The sequence below is a fragment of the Mobula hypostoma genome, chromosome 3 (genome assembly GCF_963921235.1).
Source record: "Mobula hypostoma chromosome 3, sMobHyp1.1, whole genome shotgun sequence".
Lineage (NCBI taxonomy): Eukaryota > Metazoa > Chordata > Chondrichthyes > Myliobatiformes > Myliobatidae > Mobula > Mobula hypostoma.
The window spans coordinates 7,923,814-7,945,115 of NC_086099.1; positions in this window are offsets into that span (position 1 = coordinate 7,923,814).

The following is a 21,302-nucleotide window of genomic DNA, read 5'->3' on the forward strand; positions in this document are numbered from 1 at the left end:
TGGAGAGGTTCACTAGCTTTAAATTCTTTGGTGTGAACATATCAAAGGATCTGTCCTGGGAGCATTATAAAGAAGGCACCAACGCACCTTTACTTTCTTAGAAGTTTGCCAAGAATCGACATGTTACCAAAAACTTTGAGGAACTCTATAGATATAGAGTGGAGAGTCTGCTATCTAGTTTCAGCACAGCCTGTATGAAAACAGTGTACCGCTCACCTATATTGGCTCGTATTTATCTCGGGGAAACCCTGTCTGCCGCCCACCTTGTCTCCGGGTTGTGTCGTTTCCTGTACAACTGCCACCTGATTCAGCTTCAAACATCAATCATCAGCCAGCACACAATGTACGTTTTACCAATTACACTTTATAGATATTACTAAGTCTATGAGATTAATAGAAGTTCAATACAAAAAAGGGATGGAAAAGGTACCAGACTTACCAAAGTTCTATTTCGTCGTGCACACGCTGGAGCTCGGGGACCTCTACAGGACCACTCTGCCCCCTTCGACTCGCAGCTCGGCACCACCCGGAGTGATCGATCTGAGCTTACCCCACGTCCGTCGTCCTCACGGTCTCTCCTCCGACTCCCCGCCAAAACCCCCTGGTTCCCAGCCATATGAGACAGCGTATCACCCCAAGAAAGGCTAACACGGACACCCATTGGTTCAAAGTACTCTGCTATCTGTTATAACCCAAGCAAAGTGCTAGCTAAAGACTTTCTCAGCATTTAACATAACAAAGAAACCATTTTAATTCACATATGCAGTAACATAAAAGATTAACATAACAAGGAATCCATTTTAATTTTAACATAACAAAGAAGAAATCCCCTTACACAGCAATGCCCAGGAATGGAAAAGGCTACAGAAAGTGGTGCACTCAACCCAGACTATTACAGGAAAAACTTTCCCTATCATTGGATACATTTACCAGGAGCGCTGTCACAAGAAAGCAACATCCATCTTCAAAGACCCCTGTATTCAGGCCATGCCCTCTTTTCACCACTAACATTGGATAGGAAGTACAGGAAGGAACTTTAGGTCCCACACCACCAGGTTCAGGAACACTTATTATGCTTCAACCATCAGGCTCCTGATCCAGTGTGGATAACATCATTCACCAATACTCTAAACTGATACTTAGACTCATAGACTGTCAGGGAGGGCAGGAAGATGATAGGACAAAATTGCAGCAAGGAGGTCAGTATCAGTGCAAATTCAGTACTCTGTTAAATTCTTTAGGCATCCGTTAGTCTCATGAGACCATGGATTTGCGCCTTGGAAATTTTCCAGGGCGCAGGCCTGGGCAAGGTTGTATGGAAGACCAGCAGTTGCCCATGTTGCAAGTCTCCCCTCTCCACGCCACCAATGTTGTCCAAGGGAAGGGCATTAGGACCCATACAGCTTGGCACTGGAGTCGTCGCAGAGCAATATGTGGTTAAGTGCCTTGCTCAAGGACACACACGTTGCCTCAGCCAAGGCTCGAACTAGCGACCTTCAGATCACTAGACCTTAACCACTTGGCCATGCACCAACTCTGTTATAATACAGTGTTATATCTCAATACATGGAGTATAAGACATAAAGGGGATGATCTTGTACTTTCATAGATGGTTGGGTATGATGTTATGGCTATCACTGGATCGTGGCTGAAAGATATTTGTAGTTGGGAGCTGAATGTCCAAGGTTACATGTTGTATCAGAGGGATAGGAAGGTAGGCAGGGGGGGATGACATGGCTGTGCTAGTAAAGAATGGCATCAAATCATTAGAAATCAAATCAAATCCTTGTGGGTTGAGTTAAGAAACTGCAAGGGTAAAAGGACCCTTATGGTAGTTATATACAGGGCTCTAAACAGCAGCTGGGATGTGGATTATGGATTACAATGAGAAATAGAAAAGGTGTGTCAAAAGGGCAATGTTATGATAGTCATGGGAGATTTCAACATGCAGCCCAATTGGGAAAAACAAGTTGGCAATGGATCTCAAGAGAGTGAGTTTGTTGAATGCCTATGAGATGGCTTTTTAGAGGAGTTTGTCATTGAGCCTTCTAGGGGATCAGTTTACTGGATTAGGTGTTAAGTAATGAAATGGAGGCGATTAGGGAGTTTAAGGTAAAAGAACCCTTAGGAAGCAGTGATCACAATATGTTTGAGTTCAACTTGAAATTTGATAAGGAGAAAGTAATGTCTGATGTAGCAGTATTTCAGTGGAGTAAAGAAAATCACTGTGGTATGAGAGAGGAGTTGGCCAAAGTAAATTGGAAGGAGATACTGCAGGGATGATCACAGAGCAGCAAAGGTGTGAGTTTCTGGGAAAAATGAGGAAGATGCAGGATAAATGTATTTCAAAAACAAAGAAATACTCAAACGGCAAAATAGTACAACTTTGGCTGACAAAATAAGTCAAACGTAATGTAAAAGCAAAAGAGAAGGCATGTGACAAAGCAAAAATTAGGAGGAAGATAGAGGACTGGGAAGCTATGGAAAGCAACTAAAAGACTCATTAGGTGGGAAAAGATGAAATACGAAAGCAAGCTAGCAACCAATATCAAAGCGGAAAGTAAAAGCTTTTCCAAGTATGTAAAAAATAAAAGGAAGATAAGAATGGATATAGGATCGCTAGAAAATGAAGCTGGAGAAATAATAGCAGGGGACAAGGAAATGGCAGATGAACTAAATGAGTATTTTGCATCAGTCTTCTTTCTCTGTGGAAGACACTAGCATTGCGTTGAAGGGTGTGAGGGAAGAGAAGTGAGTGCAGTTACTATTACAAGAGAGAAGGTGCTCAAAAAGTTGAAAGACCTAACGGTGCATAAGTCACCTGGACCAGATGAACTGCACCCCAGGGTTCTGAAGGAGGTAATGATAAAGGTTGTGGAGGCATTAGTAATAATACTTCAAAAATCATTAAACTCTGGCATGGTGCCAGAGGACTGGAAAATTGCAAATGGCACTCTTTAAGAAAGAAAATTATATACCAAACAGCTTGAACTCAGTGATTGGGAAGATGTTGGAGTCAATTTTAAAGATGAGCTAATTGAGTACTTGGTGACACAGGACAAGATAGGACAAAATCAGCATGGTCATTCTAAGGAAAGGCCTTGCCTGATGAACCTGTGGAAATTCTTTGAAGACATTACAAGTAGAATAGATAAAGGGGATGCAGTGGATGCTGTATATTTGGACTTTCAGAAGGCCTTTGACAAGGTGCCACACAAAAGGCTGCTTACCAAGTTAAGAGTCCATGGTGTTACAGGAAAGTTACTAGCATGGTTAGAAACATAGAAAACATAGAAAATAGGTGCAGGAGTAGGCCATTCGGCCCTTCGAGCCTGCACCGCCATTCAGTATGATCATGGCTGATCATCCAACTCAGAACCCTGCACCAGCCTTCCCTCCATACCCCCGATCCCTTTAGCCACAAGGGCCATATCTAACTCCCTCTTAAATATAGCCAATGAACTGGCCTCAACTGTTTCCTGTAGCAGAGAATTCCAGAGATTCACCACTCTCTGTGTGAAGAAATTTTTCCTAATCTCGGTCCTAAAAGGCTTCCCCTTTATCCTCAAACTGTGACCCCTCATTCTGGACTTCCCCAACATCGGGAACAATTTTCCTGCATCTAGCCTGTCCAATCCCTTTAGGATTTTATATGTTTCAATCAGATCCCCCCTCAATCTTCTAAATTCCAACGAGTACAAGCCCAGTTCATCCAGTCTTTCTTCATATGAAAGTGCTGTCATCCCAGGAATCAATCTGGTGAACCCTCTTTGTACTCCCTCTATGGCAAGGATGTCTTTCCTCAGATTAGGGGACCAAAACTGCACACAATACTCCAGGTGTGGTCTCACCAAGGCCTTGTACAACTGCAGTAGTACCTCCCTGCTCCTGTACTCGAATCCTCTTGCTATAAATGCCAGCATACCATTCGCCTTTTTCACCGCCTGCTGTACCTGCATGCCCACTTTCAATGACTGGTGTATAATGACACCCAGGTCTCGTTGCACCTCCCCTTTTCCTAATCGGCCACCATTCAGATAATAATCTGTTTTCCTGTTTTTGCCACCAAAGTGGATAATTTCACATTTATCCACATTAAATTGCATCCACATTAAATTGGCTGATTGGTAGGATGCAGAAAGCGGGAATAAAAGGATCCTTTTCGGGTTGGCTGCCAGTGACTAATGGTGTTCTGCAGAGATCAGTGTTGGGACCGCTTCTTTATATGCTGTATATCAATGATTTAGATGATGGAATAGATGGCTTTGTTGTCAAGTTTGTAGATGATAGGAAGATTAGTTGAGGGACAGGTAGTGAGAGCGAGCAGATTTACTAGAGCAGTTGGGAGTGGTTTAAACTAATATAGGAGGGGGATGGGAGCCAGTATAATAGAGCTGAGGATGAGCCAGTAGATGATGGGTGTAGCTTGAATGTAAGGAAGGACAAGCCAACGATTGGGTACAAATGCAGACAGAGCAAAGAGTTAAATTGTACCACAGAGGCAAAATTCAAAAGAACGAAGAATGCAGTACTGAAGGTGTTGTATTTAAATGCGTGTAGCATTCAGAATAAGGTGGATGAATTCAGGGCACAATTGGTTGGAATGACGCTATGGGCATCAATGAGTCGTAGCTGAAAGAAGGCCATAGTTGGGAGTTTGACATCAAAAGATATACTTTATATCGAAAGGACAGGCAGGAAGGCAAAAGCAGTGGTGTGGCTCTGTTAGTAGGAGATGGAATTACATCTTTAGAAGGGGAATGTTGAATCTTTGTGTGTGAAGTTAAGAAATTGCAAGCCTTCAAACAGTAACCAAGATGTGGGTTGACATTACAAAGGGAGCTGGAAAAGGGATGTAATAAGGGTAATGACACAATCGTAGTAGGGGACTTCAGTATATAAAAGGATTAGGAAAATCAGGTTGGTGTTGGATTGTAAAAGAGGGCATGTGTTGAATGCCTACGAGGTGGCTTTTCAGAGCAGCTTGTGCTGGAGCCTACAAGGGGAAAGGCTATCTTAGATTGGGTGTTGTGTAATAATCCAGATCTCATGAGGGAGCTAACATAAAGGAACCCTTAGCAGACAGTGATCATAATATGATTAAATTTATACTGCAATTTGAGAGGGAGAAGCATAATTCACATGTATCAGTATTGCAATGGAATAAAGGGAATTACTGAGGCACAAGGAAGGAGTTTGCCCAGGTGGATTGGAGGAGGATACTGGTGGGGATGATGGCAGAGCAGAGATGGCTGAAGTTTCTGGGAATAGTTCACAAGCCTTGGGGTGGGCCGAGAAGATGGCAGCGCGACACAGCGTGCGCAGCTCTCCGGTGAAATGATATCGTATCTGTTAAATAGGGGCCGTGGACAATTCTGATTTGATGGAGACAGCCGCGAGAAGCAGAGGAACATCTGGAGAAATTTCTGAAATGCCTGGTTCGCTGCTGTTGTTCCTGTGCGATCAAGAATCTCCAGAGGGAAGGCCCCAAAATCCCCAGCTTTGCTTGCTGCTGGTGACCGAGGCTGAGGTCGAAGCGTTCGGATAGAGATGGCGCTCGGTGCTCGGTGTCAGAGGGCTGATCAGAGCTCGAAGTTCTTGGACGACTCAGAGTCGGACTGTGGTCGGGCATGGCAGGGAGAGTTTTCTTCCCTTCTCCCGTCTATGGGAGACGTGGGACATTCGAGAGACTTTGAAATTTTTTTACTGTGTCATGGCCGGTTCTTCATCAAGTTATGGTATTGTTCCACTGTTGTAACTATATGTTATAATTATGTGGTTTTTGTTAGTTTTTCAGTCTTGGTCTGTCCTGTGTTTCTGTGATATCACACCGGAGGAATATTGTATCATTTCTTAATGCATGCATTACTAAATGACAATAAAAGAGGACTGCGTGTCCTCATAATCTATAATCTAATCTAAACCTGAGGATAGATATGTCCCACAAAGGAAGAAGTTCTCAAATGGCAGGAGTAGGCAACCGTGGCTGAGAAAGGATTTTAAGGAAGGCATAAAAGCCAAGGAAATGGCATATTAGGTTGCAAATGTAAGTGGGAAATTGGATGATTAGGAAACTTTTAAAATCCAACAAAAGGCAACTAAAAAGGCTATAAGAAAGGAAAAGATGAAATGTGAGGGCAGACTAACCAATAATATAAGGCAGGATACCAAAAGTTTTTTTCTCAGTTATAATAAGAGTAAAAGGAAGGTGAAAGATGATATTAGACCACTGGAAAATGATGCTGGTGAGGTAGTAATGGGAACAAAGAAATGGCAGACGAACTTAATGGGAATTTGCATCTGTCTTCACTGTGGAAAAGAATAACAGTGTGCTAGATGTCTGTGAGTGTAAGGGAGCGGGAGTGAATGCCATTGCGATTACAAAGGAAAATATGCTAGGCAAACTCAAAGATCTTGAGGTGGATAAGTCACCTGGGCCAGATGGACTACATCCCAGAGTCGTGAGGGAGGTTGCTGAAGAGATAATGGATTCAATTCTCATGACCTTTCAAGATTCACTTGATTCTGGCATGATCCTGGGGGAGTGGAAGATTGCAAATGTCACTCCACTTTTTAAGAAGTGACGAAGGCAAAAGAGAGGAAATTATAGGCCAGTTAGCCTAACCTCAGTGGTTGGGAAAGTGTTGGAGTCTATTATTAAGGATGTGGTTTCGAGGTACTTGGAGACTAATGATAAAATAAGTCAAAGTTAGCATGGTTTCTGTGAATGGAAATCTTGCCTGACTAATCTGTTAAGAGTTCTTAGAGGAGGTAACAAGGAGGCTGGACAGAGAGAGGCAGTGGATGTCATTTACTTGGATTTTCAGAAGGCATTTGATAAGGTGCCACACATGAAGCTGCTTAACAAGATAAAATCTTAAGGCGTTACAGGAAAGATACTGGCATGGATAGAGGAATGGCTGACAGGCAGAAGGCAGCGAGTGGGAATAACAGGGGCCTTTTCTGGCTGGCTACAGGTGAATAGTGGTGTTCCTCAGGGGTCAGTATTGTGGTCGCTACTTTTCACAATGATTTAGATAATGGAATTGATGGCTTTGTGGCAAAGTTTGGGGATAATATGAAGATAGGTGGAGGGGTAGGTAGTGCTGTGGAAGCAATGTGTTTGCAACGGGGCATAGACAAATTGGAAGAATGGGCAAAAAGGTGGCAGATGGAATACAGTGTTGGGAAATGTATGATAATACATTTTGGTAAAAGTAACAATAGTGCAGACTATTATCTAAATGGGGAGAAGGTTCAAACATCAGAGGTGCAGATGGACGTAGGAGTCCTCGTGCAAGACTCCCAGAAGGTTAATTTACAGGTTGACTCTGTGGTAAAGAAGGCAATTGCAATGTTGGCATTTATTTCAAGGGGAATAGAATATAAAAGCAAGGAGATAATGCTGAGGCCTTATAAAACACTAGTCAGGCTGCACTTGGAGTATTGTCAACAGTTTTGGGCCCCATATCTCAGAAAGGTTGTGTTGTCATTGGAGAGAGTCCAGAGGAGGTTCATGAGGATGATTCTGGGGATGAAGGGGTTAACCTATGAGGAGCGTTTGGTAGCTTTTGGCCTGTATGCACTGGAATTTAGAAGAATGTGGGGTGGTGGGGGGTGGGGGGGAAAATCTCATTGAAATCTACCGAATTTTTAAAGGGCTAGATAGGATGGATGTGGAGAGGATGTTTCCTATGGTGTGGTTATCCAGAACAAGAGGGCACAGCCTCAAAATTGACCCTTCAGAACAGAGGTAAGGAGGAATTTTTTTTTTTAGTCAGTGAGCAGTAAATCTGTGGAATGCTCTGCCACAGACTGCGGTGGGGGCCAAGTCCGTGGGTACGTTTAAGGCAGAAGTTGATCGCTTCCTGATTGGTCAGGGAATCAAAGGATATGGCGAAAAGGCAGGTGTTGAGTGGCAAATGAAATACAATGTTGGAAAACGCATGGTCATGCACTTTGGTAGAAGAAATAAATTTGCAGACTGATTTCTAAACAGGGAGAAAATCCAAAAATCAGAGATGCAAAGGGACTTGGGAGTCCTTGTGGAGAACACCCTGCAGATTATCTTGCAGGTTGAGTCAGTGGTGAGAAAGGCAAATGCGATGTTAACATTCATGTTAAGAAGTCTAGAATATAAAAGCAAGAATGTGATGCTGAGGCTTTATAAGGTTTGATTATTGTGAACAATTTTAGACTACTTATCTAAGGAAGGTTCTGCTGGCATTGTAAAGGTTTAGAGGAGGTTCACAAGGATAATTCCAGGAATGAAAGGGTTATCATATGAGGAACATTTGATGGCTCTGAGCCTGTACTCGTTTGAATTTAGAAAGGTGAGGTGGGATCTCATTGAAGTCTTCCGAATGTTGAAAGGCCTAGACAGAGTAAGTGTGGAAAGGATGTTTCCCATGGTGAGAGAGTCTAGGACAAGTAGACACAACCTCATGATAGAGGGCCATCCATTTAACACAGAGATGCGGAAAAATATCTGGAATTTGGTGGAATTTGGTGGTGAATTTGTGGAAATTTGTGGAACCTGTTACTAAAGGCAGATGTGGAGGCCAGGTCATTGGGTGTATTTAATGCGGAGATTGATAGGTTCTTGATTGGCCATGTCATCAAAGGTTACGGGGAGAAGACTAGGGAAAGGAACTGGTGGGCGTAGAGCGAGAAAAGGACCGGCCATGATGGGCCAAATGGCCTAATTTTGCTCCTATATCTTATGGTCTTATTGGCCTTGGCCTCTTATGGCCTTTCAATGACTCTTTACAGCTCATTGAGGATCACGTTTGTTTTCTGCATACATTTACAGTACTGTGCAAAAGTCTTAGGTACATATATATAGCTAAGATGCCTAAGACTTTAGCAGTACTGTAGTAATTTTATGTATTCACTGTACTGTTACCACAAAAAAGAACACACATTGCATGACATGTGAGTGATGATAAACCTGTTTCTGATATGGGTCTTTATTGTGGACTGAGAGTGGGAAGGGGGCAGGGAGAGGGGAAAAGGGAAGGGAGAGGAGAGGGAGCAGGAAGCACCAGAGAGACATTTTATAATAATCAGTAAAACAATTGTTTGGAATCAAATGACCCTTGCCTGGTGTTTCAGGGCGAGGTGTGTCTGCACCCATGTCAGTCATTCACCCTTGTAGCTATGGCCACTCGCATGGGCCCCAGCTATGCCTGCCTCTTCGTTGGTTATGTGGAACAGTCTGTGCTCCAGACCCATTCTGGTACTGCTCCCCAACTTTTCCTTCGGTACATTGACGACTACATTGGTGCTGCTTCCTGCACCCATGCTGAACTCGTCAATTTCATTGACTTTACTTCAAACTTCAACCCAGCCCTCAAATTCACTTGGTCTATCTCGGACACTTCTCTCCCCTTTCTTGATCTCTCGGTCTCCATCTCTGGAGACAGACTGTCCACTGACATCTTCTACAAACCCACTGACTCTCATAACTACCTCGACTATACCTCTTCCCACCCTGCCACATGCAAAAATGCCATTCCCTATTCCCAGTTCCTCCGTCTCCGCCACATCTGCTCCCAGGATGAGGCTTTCCATTCCAGGACACCTCAAATGTCCTCTTTCTTTAAAGATCGTGGTTTCCCTTCTGCCGTCATCAATGATGCCCTCACCCGCATCTCCTCCATTTCCCACACTTCGGCCCTCACCTCATCCTCCCGCCACCACAACAGAAACAGAGTTCCCCTTGTCCTTACCTACCACCCCACCAGCCTCCGGATCCAGCACATTATCCTCTGCAACTTCCGCCACCTTCTACAGGACCCCACCACTAAGCATATCTTTCCCTCCCCACCCCTCTCTGCTTTCCACAGGGATCGTTCCCTCCGAGACTCCCTTGTCTACACATCCCTCCCCACGGATCTCCCACCTGGCACTTATCCCTGTAAGAGTAAGTGTCCCTAGCTGTCCCTACCTGTCCCTACACCTTCTCTCTTGCCACCATTCAGGGCCCCAAACAGTCCTTCCAGGTGAGGCAACACGTCACTTCTGAGTCTGTTGGGGTCATCTATTGCATCCGGTGCTCCTGGTGCGGCCTCCTCTACATCAGTGAAACCTGACGCAGATTGGGGGACCGCTTCGTCGAGCACCTCCACTCCGTCCACCACAACAGACAGGATCTTCCGGTAGCCACTCACTTCAACTCTGCTTCCCATTCCCATTCCCATTCAGATATGTCCATACATGGCCCCCTCTACTGCCATGATGAGGCTAAACTCAGGTTGGAGGAGCAACACCTCATATACTGTCTAGGTAGTCTCCAGCCCCTTGGTATGAACATAGAATTCTCCAACTTCCAGTAATTCCCTCCCCCTCCCTTCTTCTATCCCTATTTCACTCTGCCCCCCGTCTCCCAGCTGCCTATCACCTCATGGTTCCGCCTCCTTCTACTACCCATTGTGTTTTCCCCTATTCCTTCTTCACCTTTCCTGCCTATCCCCTCCCTGTCTCCCCTCCCCCACCCCTTTATTTTTCCCCTTACTGGTTTTTCACCTGGAACCTACCAGCCTTCTCCTTCCCACCCTCCCCCCACCTTCTTTATAGGGCCTCTGCCCCTTCCCTCTTCAGTCCTAATGAAGGGTTCCGGCCCGAAATGTTGACTGATTGTTTCCACGGATGCTGCCCGACCTGCTGCTGTGAGTGTTCCTTCACCCTTGGCACTCCTCTGCCACCTGTCTTACACCCCTCTCATGGCACTCCACTCTCCCATTCCCAATGTCCTTTGCTTCTGCCTGATTTACAAACTCGTTCTCTGCTCCATGTTGACAAATACAGTACTGTGCAAAAGTCTTCAGCACCCTAGCTATATGCAGTGCCTATAAAAAGTATTCAGCCCCTTTGGAAGTTTTCATGTTTTATTGTTTTACAACTTTGAATCACAGTGGACTTAACTTGGCTTATTTTAACACTGATCAACAGAAAAGGGCTGTTTCGTGTCAAAGTGAAAACAGATCTCTACAAAGGGATCTAATTTAATTACAAATATAAAACACAAAATAATTGATGCTTAAGTATTTACCCCCTTTAATATGACACACCAAATCATCACTGGTGCGACCAGTTAGTTTTAGAAGTCACATAATTAGTTAAATGAAGATCACCCTGTGCAGTCAAGGTGTTTGAATTGATTGTAGAAAAATACACCTGTATCTGGAAGGTCTAACTGCTGGTAAGTCAGTATCCTGGCAAAAACTACACCATGATGACAAAGGAAAACTTCAAGCAACTCTGCGAAAAGATTGAAAAGCACAAGTCTGGAGATGGATACAAGAAAATTTTCAAGTCACTGAATATCCCTTGGCGTACAGTTGTCAATCATCAAAAAATGGAAAGAAGATGGTCCTGCTGCAAATCTTCCTAGAGCAAGCCATCCTCAAAACTGAGTGACCATGCAAGAGTGGGACTAGTGAGGGAGGCCACTAAGAGTCCAATGCCAGCTCTGGAGGAGTTACAAGCTTCAGTGGCTGGGATGGGAGAGACTGTGTATACAACAACTGTTGTCCGGGTGCTTCACCAGTCACAGCTTTATGGGAGAGTGGCAAAGAGAAAGCCACTGTTGGAAAAAAACTCACATGAAATCTCGGCTGGAGTTTGCCAGAAGGCATGTGGTAGACTTTGAAGTCAGCTGGAAGAAAGTCCTATGGTCTGATGAAACCAAAATTGAGCTTTTTGGCCGTCAGACTAAATGCTATGTTTGGTGCAAGTCAAACACCGCAGATGATCAAAAACACACCATCGCTACCATGAAGCATGGTGGTGGCTGCATCATGCTGTGGGGATGCTTCACTGCAGCAGGCTCTGGAAGGCATGTGAAGGTAGAGGGTAAAATGAATGTACAAGGAAATTCTGGAGGAAAACATGATGCAGTCTGCAAGAGAACTGTGACTTGGGAGAAGATTTCTTTTCCAGCGAGACAATGACCCCAAGCATAAAGCCAGGGCTATACAGGAATGGCTTAAAAACAACAAAGTTAATGTCCTGGAGTGGCCCAGTCAGAGTGTAGACTTCAGTCCAATTGAGAATTTTTCTGGAATTGAAAAGGTCTGTTCACTCACGATCCCCATGCAATCTGACAGCTTGAGCAGTTTTGTAAAGAAGAATGGGGGAAAATTGTAGTGTCCAGATGTGCAAAGCAGATAGAGACCTATCCACACATAATTAAGGCTGTAATTGCTGCCAAAGGTGCATCTACTAAATACTGACTTGAAAGGGGTGAATACTTATACAATCAATTATTTTATGTTTTATATTTGTAATTAAGTTACAACACTTTGTAGAGATCTGCTTTCACTTTGACACAAAAGATTTTTTTTTCAGTTGATCAGTGTAAAATAAAACCAAATTGAATCCACCGTGATTCAATGTTGTCAGACAATAAAACATGAACATTTCCAAGGGGGGGGTGGTGAATACTTTTTGTAGACACTGTGCACATTATGTCCCTAAGATCTTTTCCACAGTACTGTACATGTAGTAGGAATTTGCTGTGGTGTGTTGGCATGACATACAACAAAAAACAACCACATTCAACAAGTATGAAATGTACAAAGTATATAAAATAAAGTTCGAGGTTAAAGTATAGATATGGAATAACATGAGCATAAGTACCAGCATTTAATTACAATGTAAACAGCATTATAAAAAGTGGTTTAAATACTTACAGGGCAGTGCGGTGACAGGAGAATACTGGGTGGTCTCAGTTTTTTTTATTTGCATAGCTTGATTTTAAACATTGGTTGTACATCCGTTTTTGTCTGTTTAGGTAGAGTTTTTAAAAAATTCTATTGAATTGCTTTGCTATCCAATACGCAAACATGAGGAATTCTGCAGATGCTGGAAATTCAAGCAACACACATCAAAGTTGCTGGTGAACACAGCAGGCCAGACCTGAAACGTCGACTGTACCTCTTCCTAGAGATGCTGCCTGGCCTGCTGCGTTCACCAGCAACTTCGATGTGTGTTGCTTGTTATCCAGTAAGTGGCTCCAAGAAGATTAATCTCAAGGTTGCATATGGTGACATACGGCATATCCACTTTGATAATAAATGTATTGTGAGCTTTGAATCACTATTTTGAAGAAGACCGATTTCAATGGGATGAGAGTGGGTTTGGCCCAGTGAAAAGGCAAACAGAAGTGAAGGTCAAACTGCAATAGAACAATAGGCTGCCTTTAGAATGTGATGATTCAGAAATATTTGTGACGCATTCCCAGGAGTACAGGAGGAACAAACACATAGAGGTCTCCACAGAGACAAAAGAGAGAGGGGAAGATGTGAAAAAAGCCTGCGTGTGGCAACTGTCAGGTCATAAATACCAGAGCGAACCAAGCCAGTTTCTAAGGAATCAGCAGGGGCCTGGAAAATAAAATAAAGTGAAGCAAAGGGATTGTTTTATAAAAGGACTTACTATCAGTATAAATGAGAATCTACAATTGGTAAATTGCTGAAGTGAACTTGGAAAACAAATCTTTACAATACAGTACACTTCAGCCCATGATGTTGTGCCAAACCTTTAACCTACCCCATGATTAAACAAACCCTCACTCTCATATAGCCCTCCATTGTTCTGTCACCCATGTGCTGATCTATTCTGCTATTCCCTCTATCTACGTCTCGCATCACTTTGTGCACCTCTATCAATTCAACTGTCATTCTCCTTCACTCCAAAGAGAAAAGCCCTTATCCTCAGAAGACATGCTTCCTAATCCAGGTGGCATCCTGGTAAATCTTCTCTGCATCCTCTCTAAATCCTTCCTACAATGAGGTCACCAGAACTGAACACAATATTCCAAGTGTGGTCTAACCAGGCTTTTATAGAGCTGCAACGTTGTCTCACAGCTCTTGAACTCAGTCCCCTGATTAATGAAGGCCAACACAGCATACACCTTTTTAACAACTCTATCAACTTGTGCAGCAACTTCGAGGATCGATGGAAGTGGATGCCAATATCCCTCTGTTCCTCCACGCCGCTAAGAATCCTGCTATTAACCCTCTGTTCTGCCTTCAAGTTTGACCTCCTAAAGTGAATCACTTCACAGTTGTCTGGACTGAACAGAAAAGTGTGAAGTGATTCACTTTGCAATGTGAACCAACATTTACTAAAACTCACAAAAACTGGTTTCCTCTTTCTCTTGTCAAGAAGGGTTTCGTTGCTTTGTCTCTGAGTTTGTAATGTGGTTGTTGAGCAAATAACTTTGTCACGGTGGAGAGGACTGTGAGCTCCTGAGATCCCCAGAGCGATGCCATCTGGTCCTTAGCTCCTGGGGTAGGGTCACCCATGGTGGTAAGGTCAAGAGTGTGGTTCCAGACAAAGAGTGATCCAACCAAGACTTGCAGAAGATGATGACACATCACAATGGCAATGAAGGTGGATGAAGCCTGCAGCATAGAAACATAGAAACATAGAAAACCTACAGCACAATACAGGCCCTTTGGTCTAGGGACTTGTGCCGAACATGTCCCTACCTTAGAAATTACTAGGCTTACCTATAGTCCTGCATTTTACTAAGCTCCATGTACCTATCTAAAAGTTTCTTAAAGACCCTATTGCATCAGCCTCCACCACCATTGCTGGCAGCCCATTCCATGCACTCACCACTCTCAGAGCAAAAAAACTTAGCCCTGACATCTCCACTGTACCTACTCCCCAGCACCTTAAACCTGTGTCCTCTTCTGGCAACCATTTCGGCCCTGGGAAAAAGCCTCTGACTATCCACAGGATCAATGCCTCTCATCATCTTATACACCTCTGTCAGGTCACCTCTCATCCTCTGTCACTCCAAGGAGAAAAGGCCGAGTTCACTCAACCTGTTTCATAAGGCATGCTCCCCAATCCAGACAACATCCTTGTAAATCTCCTCTGCATCCTTTCTATGGTTTCCCCATCCTTCATGTAGTGAGGTGACCAGAACTGAGCACAGTACTCCAAGTAGGGTCTGACCAGGGTCCTATATAGCTGCAACATTACCTCTTGGCTCCTAAACTCAATTCCACGATTGATGAAGGCCAATACACCATATGCCTTCTTAACCGTAGAGTCAATCTGTGCAGCCGCTTTGAGTGTCCTATGAACTTGGACCCCAAGATCCCTCTGATCCTCCACACTGCCAACAGTCTTACCATTAATACTATATTCTGCCATCATGTTTCATCTACCAAAATGAACCACTTCACACTTATCTGGGTTGAACTCCATCTGCCACTTCTCAGCCCAGTTTTGCATCCTATCAATGTCCCGCTGTAACTTCTGACAGCCCTCCACACCATCCACAACACCCCCAACCTTTGTGTCATCAGCAAACTTATTAACTCATCCCTCCACTTCCTCATCCAGGTCATTTATAAAAATCACGAAGAGTAAGGGTCCCAGAACAGATCCCTGAGGCACTCCACTGGTGACTGACCTCCATGCAGAATATGACCCACCTACAACCACTCTTTGCTTTCTGTGGGAAAGCCAGTTCTGGATCCACAGAGCAATGTCCCCTTGGATCCCATGCCTCCTTACTTTCTCAATGAGCGGTGAATGGGTTACCTTATCAAATGCCTTGCTGAAATCCATATACACTACATCTACTGCTCTTCCTTCATCAATGTGTTTAGTCACATCCTCAAAAAATTCAATCAGCAGTGGAGGGTCCCCAGTCATCTTGTATTCCATTCCTCTGGACCTTGACCCCGACCTGTCAAGGACTGTGTGGTGTCTGCCCATGCATCAGCCTCCCCACATTAACCAAAGTCACTCACAGGCGGTCTCCATTCAGGGAATAATCTCTTAGGAGAACAACATACTCGACTCAAGTGATCACCTCAATATTTCTGGCAAACCAAAGTTCCCTAAACCTGTCATCCTCGCCTTGTATTCTGCAAAGTACATGCAAACTCAAAATTTTACATTTGAAGGCCTCCCACTTACCAAGCATGGGAATAACTCACATTTTGAACCTACAGAATTAAAAATTGATTCATCCTGAAATGCACTTAATGGAAATGTCCTGTTGAAAATCTCTCAGCAGAGCTGTGTAGTGAGTCATATCTCACCTAGAGATGGTGAGCTGAGGGGAAGTAAGGCATTGATCACACAAGCACAGTTTCAGTTAATGTTGAAAGGCATGGACGTGGCAAAGTTATTTCCCATGATGGGGGAGTCTAGTACGAGAGGGCATGACTTAAGGATTGAAGGGCGCCCATTCAGAACAGAAATGTGAAGAAATTTTTTTAGGCAGAGGGTGGTGAATCTACGGAATTTGTTGCCACCGGCAGCAGTGGAGGCCAAGTCATTGGGTGTATTTAAGGCAGAGATTGATAGGTATCTGAGTAGCCAGGGCATCAAAGGTTATGGTGAGAAGGCGGGGGAGTGGGACTACATGGGAGAATTGATCAGCTCATGATAAAATGGCGGAGCAGACATAATGGGCCAAATGGCCGACTTCTGCTCCTTTGTCTTATGGTCTTATGGTCTATTTGAAGTTTAAATACATATCATAGTAGGGGTGCAATCACTTTAATTTGCAATGTTCGAATGATTCAATTTAGTATCAGCGAATGTATACAGTACGCAACCTGAAATTCTTGTTCTTCACAGACATCCATGCAACAAGAACCTCCATAGAACCCCAAAGCCCACCTCCCCCCTCCCATGGCCAAGCAGCAACAGAACCATTGATCCTCCCCCCCATGTGCCAACAGAAGCACTGACACCTCCACCCTCCACCCTCCACCATGCAAGCAACAGCAAAAACTCCCTATAAATCTTGATGTAGAGTCCATCAGAAAACTACATTCCATAACCCAACACTTTGGTAGTTCAGACAGGCTCTCCCCCCTCATCGAGGGAGAGAGGAGGTCACCCCGGCAACAATGAGAGTGTAGATCAGCAGCTTGCTGAGAGGGTGAGAGATATGGGAGTTCACATTGTGTGGTCAGCAGTGGAACGGGTGAGCAGTTTCAAGTTCATAGGCGTTGACATCTTGGAGGATCTGATGAGCCCAGGGTATTGATGCAGTCATGAAAAAGCCACACCAACGGTTTTATTTCATTGGGACTTGGAGGAGATTTGATATGTCACCAAAAACTCAAAGTAAAAAGTTTGCAGTAAATCTATTATCAAAGTACATATATACGTCACCATGTACAACCCAGAGATTCGTTTTCTTGTGGGCATTCACAGTAAATACAAAGAAACACAATAGGGTCAATTGATAGCTGCACATAACAACATAGGCAAACAACCAGTGTGCAAAAGACAACAAACTAGGCAAATACAAAGCGGGGAAAAAATAAGCAATAAGTATTGAGAACATGAGATGAAGCGTTCTTGAAAGGGAGTCCATAGATTGTGTGAGCAGTTCAGTGTTGGGATGAGTGAAGTTGAGTGACGTTATCCCCTCTGGTTCAACAGCCTGAAGGTTGAGGGGTAATAACTGTATCTGAAGCTGGTGGTATGGGACCTGAGGCTCCTGTACCTCCTACCTGATGGTAGCAATGAGAAGAGAGCATGGCCCGGATGGATGCTGCTTTCCTGTGACAGTCTTGTGTACTGTCCATACAGAAGTGTGCCTGTTACCAGCATAATGTGAGATGTTGTGTGTGTGTAATATGCCTCAGCCAGTTTCCTGATAGGAAGGAAATCACTTCCAGCACAACCTACCCTGGGTTAAGCCTCTTTTATGAATGATTTGTGAATAAATACTAGTGCTAATGGACGCAATTTCCAGTCTAAAGTCTATCAAATATTCACTCAGTCGCCATTCTGCTAGGTATGCCTCTACACCTGCTTGCTAATGCTAATGTCTAATCAGCCAATCCAGTGGTAGCAACTCAATATATAAAAACATGCAGACATGGTAAAGGGGTTCAGTTGTTGTTCAGATCAAACATCGGAATGGGGAAGAAATGTGATCTAAGTGACTTTGACTATGGAACGATTGTTGGTGCCAGATGGGGTGGTTTGAGTATCTCAGCAACTGCTGATTTCCTGGGATTTTCATGCACAGCGTTCTCTACAGTTTACAGAGAATGGTGTGAAAAACAAAGAAAAACACCCAGTGAGCAGCAGTTCTGTGTGTGAAACTACCTTGTTAATAAGAGAGGTCAGAGGAGAATGTCTGGACTGGTTCAAGCTGACAGGAAGGAAACAGTAGCTCAGATAACCACAAATTACAACAGTGATGTGCAGAAGAGCATCTCTGAATACACGACATGTCGAAACTTGAAGTGGATGGGCTGCAGCTGCAGAAGACCACGAAGGTACAGAGGTACTGAATAAAGTAACCACTGTGTGTACAGCATTCTGCATCTAGACCGCTAGGCTTCAATCCAAATTATATAATAATTTGGCACTTTCCACTGCAAATGACTTAATATGGCATGTAACTACATTATTAAACAGTCTGGTTAACATAACTACAAACGTTTGTAATATTAACCAATGATTGTTTTAGCTGCACTTTCACAACGTCCGTATGAAGTAATATGTATTAAGTAAAACGTACAATGAACAGAGACTTTGTTTCCCTTCCCTGAGGCAGATTATCTCAAGTATTTTATTTTATCCTACCCTACACCACCAGCAACACAGCTATTTAACATTAGTCCAATCGCAGGACAATTTACTATTAAGGCACCAGAGACTCCAACCGATTCCTACAGATGGAATGTGGAGAGCATTCTAACTGTCTGCATCACCGTCTGGTATGGAGAGGTCCAAAGCACAGGATCGGAAAAAGCTGCTGGAAGTTGCAAACTCAGCCTGCTTCATCATGGGCATTAGACTCCCCAGCATCCAGAACATCTTTAAAGGGCGAGAGTGAGCAGTTTCAAGTTCCTGGGAGTCAAGATCTCTGAGGATCTAACCTGGTCCCAACATATTGATGTCGTTATAAAGAAGGCAAGAAGGCTATACTTCGTTAGGAGTTTGAAGAGATTTGTCATGTCAACAAATACACTCAAAAACTTCTATAGATGTACCATGGAGAGCATTCTGACAGGCTGCATCACTGTCTGGTCTGGGAGGGCTACAGCACAGGACTGAAAAAAGTTGCAGACGGTTGTAAATCTAGTCAGCTCCATCTTGGGCACTAGCCTACGAAGTACCCAGGACATCTTTAGGGAGCAGTGTCTCAGAAAGGCAGCCCGTCCATTATTAAGGACCTCCAGCACCCAGGGCATGCCCTTTTCTCACTGTTACCATCACGTAGGAGGTACAGACGCCTGAAGACACACACTCAGCAATTCAGGAACAGTTTCTTCCCCTCTGCCATCCACTTCATAAATGGACATTGAACCCTTGGACACTACCTCATTTTTTTAAATATAATTTCTGTTTTTTTTGCACGGTTTTTAATCTATTCAATATACGTACCCTATAATTTATTTATTTATTTATTTATTTATTATTATTTTTATTTTATTTATTATTATTATTATTATTATTATTATTTTTCTCTTCTATATTATGTACTGTATTGAACTGCTGCTGCTAAGTTAACAAATTACACGTCACATGCCAGTGATAATAAACCTGATTCTGATTCCAAAAGGCGATATCCATCATTAAGGATCTCCATCGCCCAGGAAATAAGACCATACGACCATAAGACATAGGAGCAGAATCTGACCATCTGGCCCATCGAGTCTGCTCTGCCATTCAATCATGGCTGATCCTTTTCTTTCTATCTCCTCCTCAACCCCAGTTCCCAGCTTTCTCCCATAACCTTTAATGCCATGTCAGATCACAAACCTATCAATCTCTGTCTTAAATGCACCCAATGACCTGGCCTCCACAGTTGCCTGTGGTAACAAATTTCACAAATTCACCACCCTTTGGCTAAAGAAATTTCTCCGTATCCCTGTTTTGAAAGGGCTCCCCTCTATCCTGAGGCTATGCCCTCTTGTCCTAAACTCTCCCACCATAGGAAACATCCTTTCCACATCTACTTTGTCTAGGCCTTTCAACATTTGAAAGGTTTCAATGAGATCCCCCTTCATCCTTCTGAATTCCAGCGAGTACAGACTCAAACACTCCTCGTATGATAAACCTTACATTCCTGGAATCATCCTTGTGAACCTCCTTTAGACTTTCTCCAATGCCAGCACATCTTGTATTGTAGACCTCTTGAAATGAATGCAAACATGGCATTTGCTTTCCTCACCACTGACTCAACCTGCAAGTTAACCTTCAGCGTGTTCTGCACAAGGACTCCCAAGTCCCTTTGCATCTCAGAGTTTTGGATTTTCTCCCCATTTAGAAAATAGTCTTCACATTTATTTCTACTACCAAAATGCATGACCATACATTTTCCAACACCATATTTCATTTGGCACTTTTTTGCCCATTCTCCTAATCTGTTTCAGTCCTTCTCCATCCTACCTGTTTTCTCAACACTACCTGCCCCCCCCCACCAATCTTTATATCATCTGCAAACGTGGCAAAAAGCTATCTATTCCATCATCTAAATCACTTAAATGCAGCGTAGAAGTAGTCTCAACACTGACCCCTGCGGAACAATACTAGTCACTTGGCAGCCAACCAGGCAAGGACACAATCTCTTCTCAGTGGAGGAGGTACAGGAACCTGAAGACACACACTCAATCTTTCAGAAACAGATGCTTCTCCTTCGCCATTGGACGTCTGAATGGACAATGAATCCATGAACACTATCTCATTACTTTCGGTCTCTTTTTTGTACTATTTTTATCTAATGTGTATATTTCCTATTGTAATTTATAGTATATTTTATGCATTGCACTGTACTTCTGCCACAAAACACAAGATTTCATGGCATATGTCACTGATTTGGCATATATTTGATTCTGAGGTTAGGATAGGAGTTCCAGGGTTCACACTCATGGAATTGTAGAGCACCAAGCACGGAAACAGGCCCTTTGAACTATCTAATCCATACCAAACTGCTCTTTTGCAAAATCCAATGACCTGCACATAGCCCTTCATTCCCCTCCCATCCAGTACCTATCCAAACTTCTCTTAAATGTTCCATTCGAACCTACATCCACCACCTCCATTGGCAGCTTGTTCCACACTTGCACCGTCCACTGAGTGATAAAGTTCCCCCTCAGGTTCCCCTTAAATATTTCACCTTTCATCCTTAACATACCATTCATTGTTGGCAGATGAACTTCATGGGTACTTTGCACCTGTCTTCAGTGTGCCAGAGGTCCGTGCGTGTCAGGGAGCAGGTGGGAGTGCCATTGCTATTGCAAAGGAAGAAGTACTAGGCAAACACAAAGATCTTAAGGTGGATAAATCAT